Source organism: Triticum aestivum, chromosome 4A (genome assembly GCF_018294505.1).
Source record: "Triticum aestivum cultivar Chinese Spring chromosome 4A, IWGSC CS RefSeq v2.1, whole genome shotgun sequence".
In the NCBI taxonomy this organism is placed as follows: domain Eukaryota; kingdom Viridiplantae; phylum Streptophyta; class Magnoliopsida; order Poales; family Poaceae; genus Triticum; species Triticum aestivum.
Window position 1 is genome coordinate 690569214 of NC_057803.1, and position 14658 is coordinate 690583871.

Genomic DNA, 14658 nt, shown 5'->3' on the forward strand with positions numbered 1-14658 from the left:
GGAAGGTCACCCATCCTCACACTACTCCAGCCAGAGCACGCTTAACTTCGCAGTTCTATCCAACCCCAGCACCACCTCACTTAACAGGCACTTGTTGATATATCTATCATATCAATCCTATTAAACCTTGTTAATGTCTAGGACTTTGTTCATGTTCATTAGTATGATGAAATTTTGAAAAATATTTCAAACTTCCCGGTCATATTACGTATCATTTTTTGAAAAAAAATCCAAAAAAAATTAGAAACCAATTTTTTTTGTGTTACTAGTGGCGCACCTAGCAAATGGTGCGCCACTAGTAAGTTTGAACTTTTTTTCCATTTTCCCCCCTCTAGATCTTAAAAGCCTCGTAACTTTTTTTTTGTTAGGTTTTTGAGGATTTTGAAAAGGTTTAACGGGGTTCCCCCGGTTAAATTCGGATGTAACTTTTCAAGTAGATGATTTTTCACATAAAAAACTTTTTAATCCGAGTTCGTATTCAAAAGTTATGCCCATTTTACAAATTTCAAAGAGATTTTGCAAATAAAGTCGAAATTCATATTTGTATATTTTCCCAACAAGTAGACCACATATCACATGGGAAACTTATTTTCTTTTATTTTTTTTGACATATCCAATATTTTCTATTATTTTTTTTAAACTGAAAAGGCAGTCTGGGGGTGCATTCGGTGGAATTTTTGGGCCAAGTTAGTAATGGCGCACCATGGGAGTGGTGCGCCAATACTAGTTTAACTAGTAATGGCGCACTATCCCTGGTGCGCCATTACTAGTTTTGAAAAAAATAAAAAAAATTGTTACTAGTGGTGTACCATGGATGTGGTGCGCCATTAGTATTTGGACACCAATGACGCACCAACACATGATGCACCATTAATATATAGTAGTGGCGCACCACATTTATGGTGCGCCATTAATGTCCATATTATATATAGCCTTTTCCTAGTAGTGTATGTTAGTGGCGGAGCTAGCTCCCGGCGACCTGGGGCAGCTGCCCGGGCTGCTCCAGCCATTCTTCACTAAACAATACAAACAAATCATGATTAGCATTACTAATTACTTGGACAAATGCTGGGCAACATCGCTATGTAAAGACTTTGCCCCGGCTCCTTCAGCTGGCTGGCTCCGCCACTGATGTATGTCACATGCCTACAAGATGGACATTGCCTATAAAGGCATGAGTCTATCTTCAAACTGATACTTCATGTTTATCATAAAAGCATACCTTATCTGTACGACAGGATTATAGGTACCTATGTGATGATGCCGTTGAATAATCTACCTTCTTTGTCGGCATCCTCAAAAGTGCAAAGCAAGTTCAAGACTCGTTGATTTCGCCAAATTTTCCATGCATATCTGTATTTTTGTCTTCTTTTAAAATCAATTTTCTAGTTTTGTTCTTCTTATCTTCTGTAGGGAGATGTTCATAGTGGAAGGGAGGCTATGCGCAGGTTTTGTTGGAGTAAACCATGTTAGGTGACGTTCAGTACGGTACTAGTTAGTCAGGTGACTCGGTTAGTTAGTTAGTGCATGGATGATTCAGTGTAGTTTGCATGGAATGAGTCCAAGCCGGTGGCTCTTGGGCGTGTGTTGGTGGCGCATGGATAGGAGTGGATGGCATTACGTGCATGTAGTCAGTGATTAGCATCATGCATGGAGTTAGTTGGAGTAGTGGCTGGATGTGCTGGCCGGTTAGTGTGTGCGTGATGGCCGGACGTGATGCTGGCTGTGTGCCCTCCTGTGTATATATATGTCACATTGAGCAATGGAAAGCGGCCGTGAGGGCTGGAAGAAAAAATGTAGCCCATGTGTACGCCAAGGAGCAGAGCCATTCGCAAAGCTTTTGTGCTCTTCCTTGTGCGTGTGTGTGTCTGTGTTGAGCTCCCTTCCATGGTGTGTGTTGAGGGAAACCACAAGAGAGAGTTGAGAGGTTGAAGAAGCGGCGCTGCGAGGAGGCGGCGCCAACAGGTTTACCTCGGGTGATGCAGGATCCCAGGCATGCTGCCGCCGCCGCACTATGCACCGGCATCCACGTCTCCAAACCCGCCGTCGCTGACCTGTAGGGAAACTTGACGTAAGCACGAGCGCCCGCAGCCACCCACCCACCTATTGATTGATCGCTTGGGCAACCTAGCATTAACCTACTATGGAAGACCCCGACGGCACAAGAGGACGACGAGGAGGTGAGGAGCGCTCGGCAGAGAGCGGATCTCACGGTAGAGGCGGCAACGCGGGCTGTTGATGCAAATTTTTTCTTCCTTCCTCTCTCCCCCTTGCAGCTTTCGGGGTTGTTGGCGAATTTGTTCGGCTTTATTTTTCCTTTTCTATCCGTCCTGCTTGGTTTTGTTCATTCTAGGCCTGGTGTCTTGTTATTTATTTTATTTTTTATTTTTGAGCAAGGGCCTGGGATCTTGTGTGACCATGCGTCGTAGCAGGTAAAAAACTTTCTCCATGGCATGAATTCATGATTTATATTACCAAAAGGGCCCGTGTGTTGCACCGGGAGTTTTCTTTTCATAATCTTCAATGGCCAGGACCACATTTCGCTGCATCATCGAGATAAACTATCACTCTCAATTTCCTGAAATCATGAAATTTATTTTAAACTCGTAACATATTTGAAATCATGAACATTTTTCAAATTTGTTAACACTTTAAAAAATTTCAAACATTTTCTAAAGTCAATAACAATAATTGAATTCATCAACATTTTATACTCTTTGCAAAAAAAAATAAAAATTGTGAACATTTTTTAAACAACTTTCTTTAATCAGTGGACATTTCTAGAATCGATGAAGATTTATTTTGGAAATTGTTAGAACAATTTTTGAATGCACAATCATTTTTTGATTTAAAAAACATTATGTTTGATTTTACAATCAGCTTTTGAAATGCATGATCATTTTTAAATCAGCAAACATTTTTAGGAATGAATAAACTATTTTGTAAGTCAGGAATAGTTTTTGAATTTTTAGGATATTTTCCCATTCATGAATATATTTTAGTTGGCGACATTTTGTTCAATTTCATTAACATTGTTTAATAACCGACCTTTTCATAAAAAATCCTGAACATTTTTTTATTTCCCAAACATTTGCTTTAAAAATCTAGATTATTTTAAATAAGCAAACATTTGTTTACAAAATCACGAACCATTGTTGATTGATAAAACATTTTAATTCAAAGTTCTGATTCTTTTTATGTTTCGAATTTTTTTCAAGTCCCAGTTTATGTAAAATATAAACGAAAACGAATAAAACAGAATTTGGAAATAGGCAGCCCGGACGTGGGACGACCCAAAGTGGCGTATTGCGTCTTCTCCAGCATGCAGTGCGCGGTATAGGAGGTCCCTACTGAATTGGCCGGACCAGGTGGGGATTGCCCGTTGTTAAACATTTTTTTATCAGATATAGGTTGTATTAGTGGGCAATATTTTGTAACTTTGGAGTCAATTTCGGTGACTTACCACCAGAAGCAATATCCCCGTTATTATAATAGCAAAATGACCTGTCCGTTGCAACGCCAACGGGAGATATTTTTTTTTCATAATCTCCAATGTTGATGACCACATTTTTCGGCACCACCGAGATGTACAGTCACTCTCAATTTCATGAAAATCGTGGACAATTTTTGAAAATCTTGTACTTCTTTCGTGAACTTGTCTGAAATCATAAACATTCTTCAAATTCCTTGACATTTTTACAGATTTTGGAACATTTTTTAAAACCATGAACATTTTCTGAGTTCATGAGCATTTTATACTATTTGCAAACTTTTTTAAAATTGTGAATATTGGTTGAAAACATTCGAATATTTCTAGAATCCTCGAACATATTTTTGTAATTTTTTGGTGAAACAATTTTTGAAATTCACGAACATTTTTTTGATTAAATGAACAATTTTTGAAATGCATGATAATTTTTTTGAGTTAGCGTACATTTATATTTAACAATAAACTATGACGCAAGTCACGAAGACGGAAAAGGAAAACGAAAAATAAAAAATAAAAATTTTAAAACAGGCCACCCGGACATGGGTCGGCCCAAACAGGAGTTGCTTCTCTCAGGGGCGGATCTAGTGTACAGCCGTTGGGTTCAGCTGAACTCAACGAATTTTTCTTACCACGTATCTGTGTATACATAATCGTTGTGTATGAACCCAGTAAAATGTGAAGCCTGAACCCATCGAATGTCAATGCACAAGCACAAAGCCTTTCAGTCCGTATAAAATATTATAGCGTAATTAGCCCAAACAAAGGGCCACGAGTAAGTTGACTGGATTGGATCGATTTTCGATGGATCCCATGTCTCGTAAGCGCATAACGCAGGCCACACACAGTTATTTGACTTGATGGCTTAATTTGCTTTCCAACTGCGACTCCCACAATTGTCTCGTCTCCCCCATCCAGTTGTTCACCCATGGCTCGGTCATCGGAGACAAGCCGGCAATGACAGACCCTAGTCCGAATTCAAGGCATTGAGATCACATCACCACATCTTCCTCGGATCCCTCTAATCATCTTTACCCTAGATTTTTCACTACCTTTTCGTGAACTTTGATTGATCCAGGTTATCAAATATACTTTCTAGAAAGAAATCAATCACCAGCCACTAGGTTCAGATAATGGTGCTGCCACTTCCAGGTTCAAAAATAATGCTAGACGATGTTGACAAAAGATCAAATATCGTTGTTGCAAGTAGTATCCCTAAGCCTTATATTAGAGAGAAAATAATTTAGATGGTCTGCCTTATGATTGGGTTGATCGGAAGAGAATATCAAAGTACATAAGAAATCCTACAAGAAGCAAGATGAGATTAGACAAGGATATTTAACCAGCGAACCTTAGACCAGTGCCTAATTTTGATTATCCACCCAGGGTCATTGTCTAATTTACAGTGTGGAGAGATATATGTGTACTATCACTTACAATGATGATGTGTTTGATGTTTTTTTTGCTTGATGGTACTTATTTTAAACTTGTCAAACTAACTAGCATCTTTATTTACTCTTTTCAGAAAGATGCATGAGAAAATTGCAATTAATTTCATCCACCTGGTACGTACTGCACTTTTTTTTAATATAACAATTATATGCGATTGGTGATATGATAGTAACAATTATATTCTTTATGTTGCCTCTGAGTGCTAGTCTTTGTAAGACGTTCTGAAATTGGACTGCGTACCTAATGAACTCATATCAAATCACCTAGTTGGCTATGCGCATCAACTGACATAGAGGCCATGGGTGCTAATCTCCTTTTCGGGAAAAAAACTTCTCACGGTGAGGCAATGAATGACCCATCGGCTAAATTTTCTGACTCCGCCCTGCTCCCAATGTCTCCAATTCCACCGTGTTCCTAATACATCTTAGACAGCCACCTATTGATGTGCTGTCAGGGTAGAAGGAAAATATGATGGTAAGAGAAGAGGTGAATAACAATGTGTTTTTGTTAGAGTACGTAATGGGCCTAATGGGTCCATTAGTCTTAGGGTTAATTAGAGATAAGGGTCGCTTGCTTAGGGGGTCAAGTAAGCCTTGCTTGGGAGTCAAGTCAACATCTCTATATAAAGGGAGGAGATGTATCAATCTAATCAAGCAAGAATTAAGAAGGAAATCCCTTCCCTATTACCCGACCGTGGGCAAAAAGGCCCCCGTCCGGCCCTCTCGCGCCCTTCTTCTAGCAGCGCCATAACAACTTGGTATCAGGTAGCTCAGTTCCGATCATGTCTTCGCCGCCGCCCACCCCGTCGCTTCCGCTGCCGACCATCTCCACCGCACCACCAGTCGCCGCCTACACCCCGGAGGAGATCACCGGGGTCCTCAACGACCTCGTCACAGCCGTCCAGGGGATCCGGCTGTACCTGGCCAGCCCCTACGGGCCGCCGCCGCCCCTGCCGCCGATCGCCGCCACCGGGCCGCCGGGCCTGCCGTGGTACTCGCCGCATCCAGGGGCCTCCGCGGTGTTCGCTGGGACGCTGCAGCTGCCTCCGCCGCCCACCACCGCCCCGCAGTGGCCGGCGCCGGCTCCCGTTACGCCTCCAGCGCCCATCGCCGCCCCCGCGCCGCTATGGCTGTCGTGGCAGCCGCCGCACCAGGCGGCCTTCGCCGCGCACGTTGGGCCGCTGCAGCTGCCATCCATCGCCACCATCGCCTAGCCCGGGCTGCAGTGGCAGCCGCCACGCCTAGCGGTCTCCGCCGCGCCCAGCGCTCCGCCTCAGCAACCGCTGCCCGGTGCGCCACCCCAACAGCCGTTGCGGCTGCAGCAGCCACAGCCTGTCAGCTCCGGTCCCGCATCGAATGCACCGGCGGGAATCCCGCTTCACCAAGTCCAGTCCCCGCCATCGCCGTCACCGTTTCCGTCTTGGATCACTATCCGCCACGTGTCGGCGGCGATGAGGCTGCAGACTGCTGCGCGCGGCCTCCTAGCGCGTCGACGTGCGCGGGAGATGCGTGGTCTGCAGCTGCCGCTCCTCCAAGTTGCCCTTCGCCGCGCAAAGGACCTCGATCTCATCCGCTGCATTGGGGATCTTGGGCATGCGGTTTCCCCCACGGGCGGCGGGCATACTGTTTTCCCCGCGGGCAGCGACCTCAAAGTCTGTGACATCGGCGGTAGGGGGGGCGCACCTCTCCTCGTCATTCTCCATCGCAAGCCCTCCACTCTTCCCTGTGCGGTGGAAACCAACAGCCGTCCGGCAGGGAGAAGGCATGGTGTCACCGACTGCAGCGCACCGTGTAGCACCACTGCATTCCGCCACCGGCCGCGGCGAGGGCGCCTCTGCTGGTCACTCTTGCGACCACTTCCAGGTGGTCATACACATGCACTCCTTTTGTCCAGGTGGTGTCCATGGGATCCAGGTGGCTGTACACGTGCACGTCCAACGTGCGGATGGTGTCCTCTTTTTGTTATGGGGTCCAAAATAAAGCGTCCCAGTCTATTTCAGGTTGAGAATAATAAAACAAGCCGAGATGTAAAAGGCTTGTTTTTAGGTGTTAGATTTGTGTTGCGTCGAGTCATGGTTATAAGTTGGTTAGGCTGCAGCTCAAGGACAAGCTGCATGTCCAGGTGAGGTGTAGTGTTAGAGTGTGTAATGGGTCTAATGGGCCCATTAGTCTTAGGGTTAATTAGAGATAAGAGTCACTTGCTTAGGGGTCAAGTAAGCCTTGCTTGGGAGTCAAGTAAACCTCTCTATATAAAGAGAGGAGATGTATCAATCTAATCAAGCAAGAATTAAGAAGGAAATCCCTTCCCTCTTGCCCGGCCGTGGGCAAAAAGGCTCCCGGCCGGTTCTCTCGCGCCCTCCTTCTAGCAGCGCCAAAACAATTTTTTTTATGGGATGAAAGCGGCCCGGTTCTTGGCCTAATTAACTACAGGAGTTTGACCTTTAATGGCATGCAGTAGTTGGTGCTAGTTTTTTTCCCCTTGAATGGTTGGTGCTAGTGCTAGGTGTGCCTAGCATAGTAACAACGTATATAGCAAGGCCAAGAAAGGAGACAACAAACATCATGACACCACACCTGGGAGATTGCCATTGCCCATACTTTAGTTACTCATACTTATGTTTCATGTACAACATGCCTTATCACTACTAGAAAAACCCCTACTAATGGCGCACCTAGTATGACCATTAATGGCGCATCTGTGGTGCGCCATTAACAGCGCGCCATTAGTAATTTTTACTAATGGCGCACCACCTGGTGCGTCATTAGTATCTGGTATACTAATGGCGCACCGCGGGTGCGCCATTAGTATAGGCCAGAGTGCGCCATTAGTATGCCTCCCAGGGGCCATGTATATCCAGGTGCTTTGGCATACTAATGGCGCACCACCACTGGATGCGCCATTAGTAACCATGGCATATTAATGGCGCACTTATCAGTGATGCGCCATTAGTATGCTTTGTCATACTAATGGCGCACTGTCATGTGATGCACCATTAGTATGAATATTAGTTTTTTTTTTATTTTTTTATTTTCTGTTTTTTACACAGGTTACAAAATGTATAATTTGACAAAATATAGACAGCACACATCAACAACAGATTCATCAAATACAATAGAAGATTAGTCTTTGAATACAATTCATCATATTAGTCTCCGAATACAATTCATCATATTAGTCTCCGAATTGAAAAGACCGAACAAAGATAGAACATTATATTACAAGTCTCGAGACCGCGAGTAGCGAGTTTGTCTTCACATTACAAGTCGATATCGATCATCTAAACTACCATCACATAGAAGAGAGCTGCGGTCATCACGATGAGCATCATCACGATGAAACTCGTCTTCATCCGGTTCCTCCAACGCTCCCTCCCCTCTCCCGCTAGATAGTGGGCGTATCTAGATTCGGCCTCGGCCCTAGTGGTGTACCCTTTGTAACTGTTACCGCTCGGTGAACCTGTCTCCGACACTCCTCCCAGTCATCGTAGACTCCGGGAACCTTACCCTTGTACACGGCATACGTCGGCATCGCTATGCACTAGCCAAACGAAACGTTAGTACCAATTCACAGACAATACATAAGCAATATATAATTATGCAACAGAACGATCGGAAGAGAAAAGCAAGACATTAATAGCATCGATTACATCTAAGTTGAACGACTCTCGAAACCAAAGAGACATACTACAAGTTCATTAAAGTTTAATTACAACATGAGCCAATCGATGTTTCAGAACTAGACACAGCATCACTGCTTTCGACTCGACTCAAGGGACCGGAGCGTGGATGAAGCCGCCGTCTATCGTGGGAGTCATGAAATAACGGTCGTTGTCAGCCTGTATTTGTAGCATTGTGTCGATGTCACTGTTGGATGGTTGATTTCTGAGGTAGAACTGCCCCGAGGTATGAAGGACATCTTGATGGATGATTTCTGCAAACTCCGACTGGATGCGAAAGAATTCTTGTCGGAGGTCCGCGTCCTGGATTGCCGACACGCTCGCGGCCCAATCTTTGAGTTTACTCGGTAGCAGAAGTTGATGATGGTCCCGTATGATCGCCCGCATGTGATGGATGGCATAGTAGGCACCCTTCTGACCGCCAGGCGGCTGCTTGACGCAGCAGAATGTCGTATTGTGGGAGAACATGTGCTTGCCGTACTTACGAATAGGCCTGGTGAAGGTGCCTCCAGATTTGGCGTAGCCGGGGAGAGCATCATCAAGAACCTTCTTGACATTTGTGTAGTCTACGTTCGACTGACGGTCCGGGTCGAAATACGTGGCCATGGAATATTTGGGGCTTAGGAGGATGAGCGTGCAACGTGTGTCACTGCAGAAAACACGGAATGTTAAAAGAAAAACGATCGAAATGTAAGAATTCATATGTTACGGGCCGGTTGAGGGGAGGACTTACTCGGGAAAGTAACGCACGAGGAAGTTATCCTTATCTTGGTTTGCCAGAATGACGCCTTCGAGGTAAGAACTCGCGACTTGCCGGTCCCCAGCGCTGCCCAAGATCTTGGCACGCATGTAGAAGGGGTCGACTATCACGATGTCCGGGGTCTTGTCGCGAATGATCCGCATCTCCATACTCAGCGAAAATAGCCGAACGAAGGTGTAGTGGATCGGATGAAGGTTCAACATAGCGTGGATGTCATCAAAACGCAGGACGATCGTACGCCCGATGGAGTTATCCACAAAGCCCTTGCCCTCTGGCACCTTGGCCGCGAAAACTGGGTATGCCACATCCTTCTCCCTGAGACGCCGCTTCTCCAAAGAAAGAACACTGTCATGCAGACTCCGCATAGCACCGGTTGCAGCATTGAGCATATTTGTCGGTAGCATCGCCCTACCCACCACATGCACCCTCCTCGAGATATCCTGCGGTGAAGGTGGCCCGTCCTGAGCACGGATCGTACTCGGTGCCGGCTGGCTCGCACCCTTCTTCGTCTTTCTTTTGCGTGCCTTCTTCTTCTCCTGTAATGGGACCGAGTTCTGCTCACAGACCGCCTTCTTGAGTGTGTTGGGGCTGATAATATTTCGCACCTCGCCTATCTGAGGCTCGGTGAAGTCGGCAGCTAGAGGCGTCTCCTGAGAGCTGAACGTCAGACGGCGCCTGTTGCAACTTGGCTTCTCCGCGGTACCAGCTAGATCGCACACGTCTTTTGTTGGGTTTGGTTCTTGAGAAGGAGGCCCCATGAAGTCGCCATCGTACCCATGATCGGCAAAGTACTGATCGACGTTGCCAAATGTATCATCGTCGTCGTCGTCGTCGTTCTGATCCTGTGCCATATGCATGTTTGGATCTAGTGGCATAGGGATGTCCGGCACCGTTACGGCGGTCTTTCCATGGGGCTGACTTGGCGCCGGCACGACTGGCGGTGTTGTCTTTGGGGTGGTGTCCCCCGCCCCCAAACGAATCTGGCTCTTCGGCCAAAGCAGGGGCCAGCTCAGGCAGGCGCTGAGGGTCATCACGTCTTCATCGTCGGCCCCGACGGGTCGAATCGGAGGTAACAAGTCGTCGCAGCCAGGCAGCACCCGAACCAGTTGAACCCTAAACAAGTTGGGTGGCATCTGGGTACCGTGGAACAAGGGGTTGCCCGGTTGAACGATTTTGCCCTTGGCGAAATCGACCAACTCGTTGTTCACGAAGTGGAGGAGAGTGCACGGAACGTCGGCGACGCCCTGCGAAAACATGTAGGGCGTCAGGGTGCCCAGTCAAAGGCAAGGAGATGAAGTCCTCGGTCGAGAGAGGGTTAATTAGTTATTGTGATGATGGCGTCGAGCTCGGCTAATGTCGACGCACCGCCAACGGCGGGCGTGCAGTTGACGGAGGTGCCGCTTGCTGCAGAGGTGCCGGCCGGCGTACACCCGGGTGCATTAAGCTCCCGTGCCGGCGTCGGAGACACCAATGTCGCCTCCGCCGGAGGCACCAATGGCTCTGCCATCGCATTATGCGAGTTGCTGGCCGTGAAGCTAGGAATCGGGGGCGGCCCCTGTTGGCCGCCCGCAATCCACGCACTCAACCCCGAGATCAAGGTAGGCACAAGGGCGGTGATCGTCGCTCCGAGTCGTTGTTCCACTTGCTCTTGGACAATCTCCGGAATCCGCGCCACCTGTGCCTTGAATTCTTGAACCTCTCGCGCCTGGCTTTCCGAGCTGGTCTTTTTCTCCTTCCGCACACCAGCGGTATAGTATGACCCCCATTTTGTCGACAAGCCTTTGCCGGCCACACGACCAGCTGACGTCGGCTTACTGAGCTTATCCTTGTTTTTCATTACATTCAACCCCCTATTTAGAGTGGTGTCCCAAGGGTTGCTCTTAGTCGACCCCGCGCTACTGCTTTCAGTCGCCTGCGGAAGGAATGTGAACCATTTAGAAATTTGGCTTCATTAATTAGAATGCAACCATATGGAGCTAATAACGCGGGGGTGTATTCCTTACCAGAACAAGCTCCAGCTGCCTGGTCTTCGGATCCATGGTAAGCTCCTTTGTTTTCGGGTCCTTCTTGTACCGGGCCCTGACAAAGTTCCTGGTCTGCTTGTCACCGTATTTATCGAAGAGGGGCGGTAGGCCTTGCTCGGCACGGTCCGCCTCTTCCTTGTCCCATATAGGCTCCGCCACTCTGTAACCGCCGGGACCGAGTGTGTGTTCCCCTATGTTCAGCTCCCGCATTTGTTTCCCCCACTCACTTGATTGGGAGCTTGCGGTGCTCGAGCAATTGATCTTGAAGTCGTTGTAGTCATCTTCGGTGATCGAAGGATTTTTCTCCTTGATCTTCTGATAACTCTCACCTTTCTCGATCATTCTCTTCACATTGCTTTTCCAAGTAGACAGGGCCTTGCTCATCTTCGTGAGGGCAGCATTTTTCACTTTATTCCCTTTGAGGTTTGTGTTTTCAAATTCAGCGGGGAACTTGTATCGTTCGTGCAGCTTCGTGAAGAGGAGGTTGCGCAAATTCCCTCGGTCAGGATGCCTCAGGTTCTCGGTGTTGATCGAGACGGTGCTCCGGACAATGCACCCGAGCTGAAGCAAGTACCCCTTGACTATTCGTTCGGGCGCCGTTGGATTCCCGTTGGAGTCCACTTCAGTAACTTCCTCCTTGAGGGTGCGGAGCACGATCGGGCGCCGGTCCTTCCGTTGCCTCTTCGGTTGGCTGCCATCTGTGCGTGCGCCGCCATCATCAGTGGTGGCATCCTCGGCGGCACCATCAGTGGTGGCATCAGTGTGGTCATCCTTGGCGGCACCATCCGTGGTCTCAGGATCGGTGGGGAAGGCGGCGGCCTCATACAAGTGAGGTTGTTCCTCCATCTCCTGGGACAGCTCCCAGAATGCCTTGCCGCCCGAACCCCCGGCCTCATCGTTGTGGGCCATGTTTCTCTCTAAATAGAAACAAAGTTTGGTCAAAAAGTTGGTTATTGTCAAGGAACAAGATCATGGTCTCATCATTTAGGGTTTGTCGACACCGAGGCATCCTATAATCTAAGCTTTTATCATTGAGGGTTTTTCGACGCCGAGGCACCCTAAAAGCCTAACCTTTCATCATTTCGGTTTTTATCGACACCGAGGCACCCTAAAAGCCATGCATTAGTCACAAGTACGCCGGGGCACTTGATCCTACTTAATTAACTACTAAGATACCCCGGCCCATGCATTAGTCACAAGTACCCCATATGTCCTATTTTTAGCAAAGTCATGCTAAAATTCACGGAAAATTTCAGCATGACCTTTGCTGAAAATAGGACATATGGAGTACCCGAATTTGCCGGAACAGAAGTTAATCGACATTCCGGCAAACTCAAGGGCCTCTTGGGGTACCTGCAAAATCATTATCCCAGGTGGACAAGGCAATGTGCTACTTTCTTAAATATCATTTGGCCAACTATCTGAAACGTTCGTGCACACTTGTCCAATCCTTCCAGAGCAGTAAGAGCATTATGCATATATAAGTAACATTTCCAGGGCCTCACTACTTCACAACAATTTAATTATTGTCAAATGTTAATCACAAACCAAAACACCAACTATCATATGACTTCAGAATCATATTAGTGTCCAATTACCACTTGAGTAAATCATCACTATGACATACAAGATGCGGGTGAACAGTTACAACTATCAAATCACAAACAGGCAGATGAAAGAGTGTATAGTTTTTTCCTTCAAGTGCTGGACATAAATTCAGATTGCATGACTATATACCCATGAAGGCATTTTCATAAAACCATTCATTAGATAAGAGGTAGAAACTCTAGTGGAGCAATGAATGCTTAGTGTTTGGCTGCAGCAGAATGTGGCATTTCCATAGATAACTTGATTTGACCAATGTGAACACAACCTTTGAATTTGACCATTCAGTTATCGCCCGGGGTCACTAGGCCCTCCTACTTGTAATTATTGTTAATTTGCAGTTCCTAGCTAGACATAATGTTGTCCCTAACTGTCCCTAGTCTGTTCAAAAGCTATGATGGATCATTTTCTGATTGACTAATATTGGTGCAAATCAGGTTAGTCCTCAGCAGTTACCAACTAAGCCTTTTTGTCCTTCTTTTCTGCAAGTTCAGGTGGGATCTTGTTCAGCAATCACCGCACCAATAAGAAAGAACAGAGGACATTACACAAAATCGTTTGCTAATTCTCAGAATCTCTGCAACAATGCCTTAGTCAATATTCTTGCTTGATACAATTGTTCTTGGAATAATATATCAACAAAGAGAAACTCCCCACACATTTGATCTTGGTACAGACACAAGTGAAAGAATCTGTTATATATATTGGCCATAGCTTACACCAGAACAGTAGCAACTAAACTCTGATTACTCATTTGGTTGAACCAAAAGTCAAACTGATAAAATCGGAACAAGGATCGATAGTACGCTCAGTTTCACTTAAGATATAAAGTATGGAAACTCCATGTTTACCAGCTTTGCAGTATAGACAGAGCATATTAAAATTTTGCAGCATAGACAGCACAGTTGATAGAAGCTAAATCCAAAGACCAATGCTCAGACCGCTAGATACTGATACTCTTAATACAATAAAAACCGGGAGTGCAAAGCAGAGTAATTGGATACAGACCAATGCATCGACATGATCTGATATTGTATCAATGGAACAAGAGAAACAAAGAATTTGCTAAAATGGCGTGTCACACGCAGACCAGATGATACAGTTTCCAATTCAGCAATTCAGCAAACAAAGAATTCTGCATCTAATCAACTACTCTAGGTATGTACGTACATGGCAGACAAAAACACCTAGCAATAGCAACAAGAGAACATAGTTTCGTCCCTTAGGAAAAAAACACGCCAGAGCATGAGAGATGGAGAGAGCAGAGAGAGAGAGGGGGGATGATACCTTGACGAGCTCCCCTGATGGCGTGGGTAGTAGGGTCGGGGCAGCGTCCCGGGAAGAACTAGGCACACGCGGTCCAAGGTGCGTGCAGCCTGCGCGCGAGAGGAACCAGCATCATCAGGGAACCTTGACGGCGGCACAATCGAATCGAACAAAGGGGGAGGGGGAGGAGAAGAGGACCTTGCGAGACCTTCAATGTCGGGGTCGCGGGAGAGAAGAAGCACGCGAGCAGCGGCGTGGTCGATGGGAGCAGCTCGAGCAGAGGTGGCGGCGGATCTGGCCGGCGTCGAGGGCGGCGGGGCAGCAGCGTCGGGAGAGGAGAGGGGAAGGGGATCGAGGGCGAGGGCTCGGGCGAGGGAGAGAGAGGGGA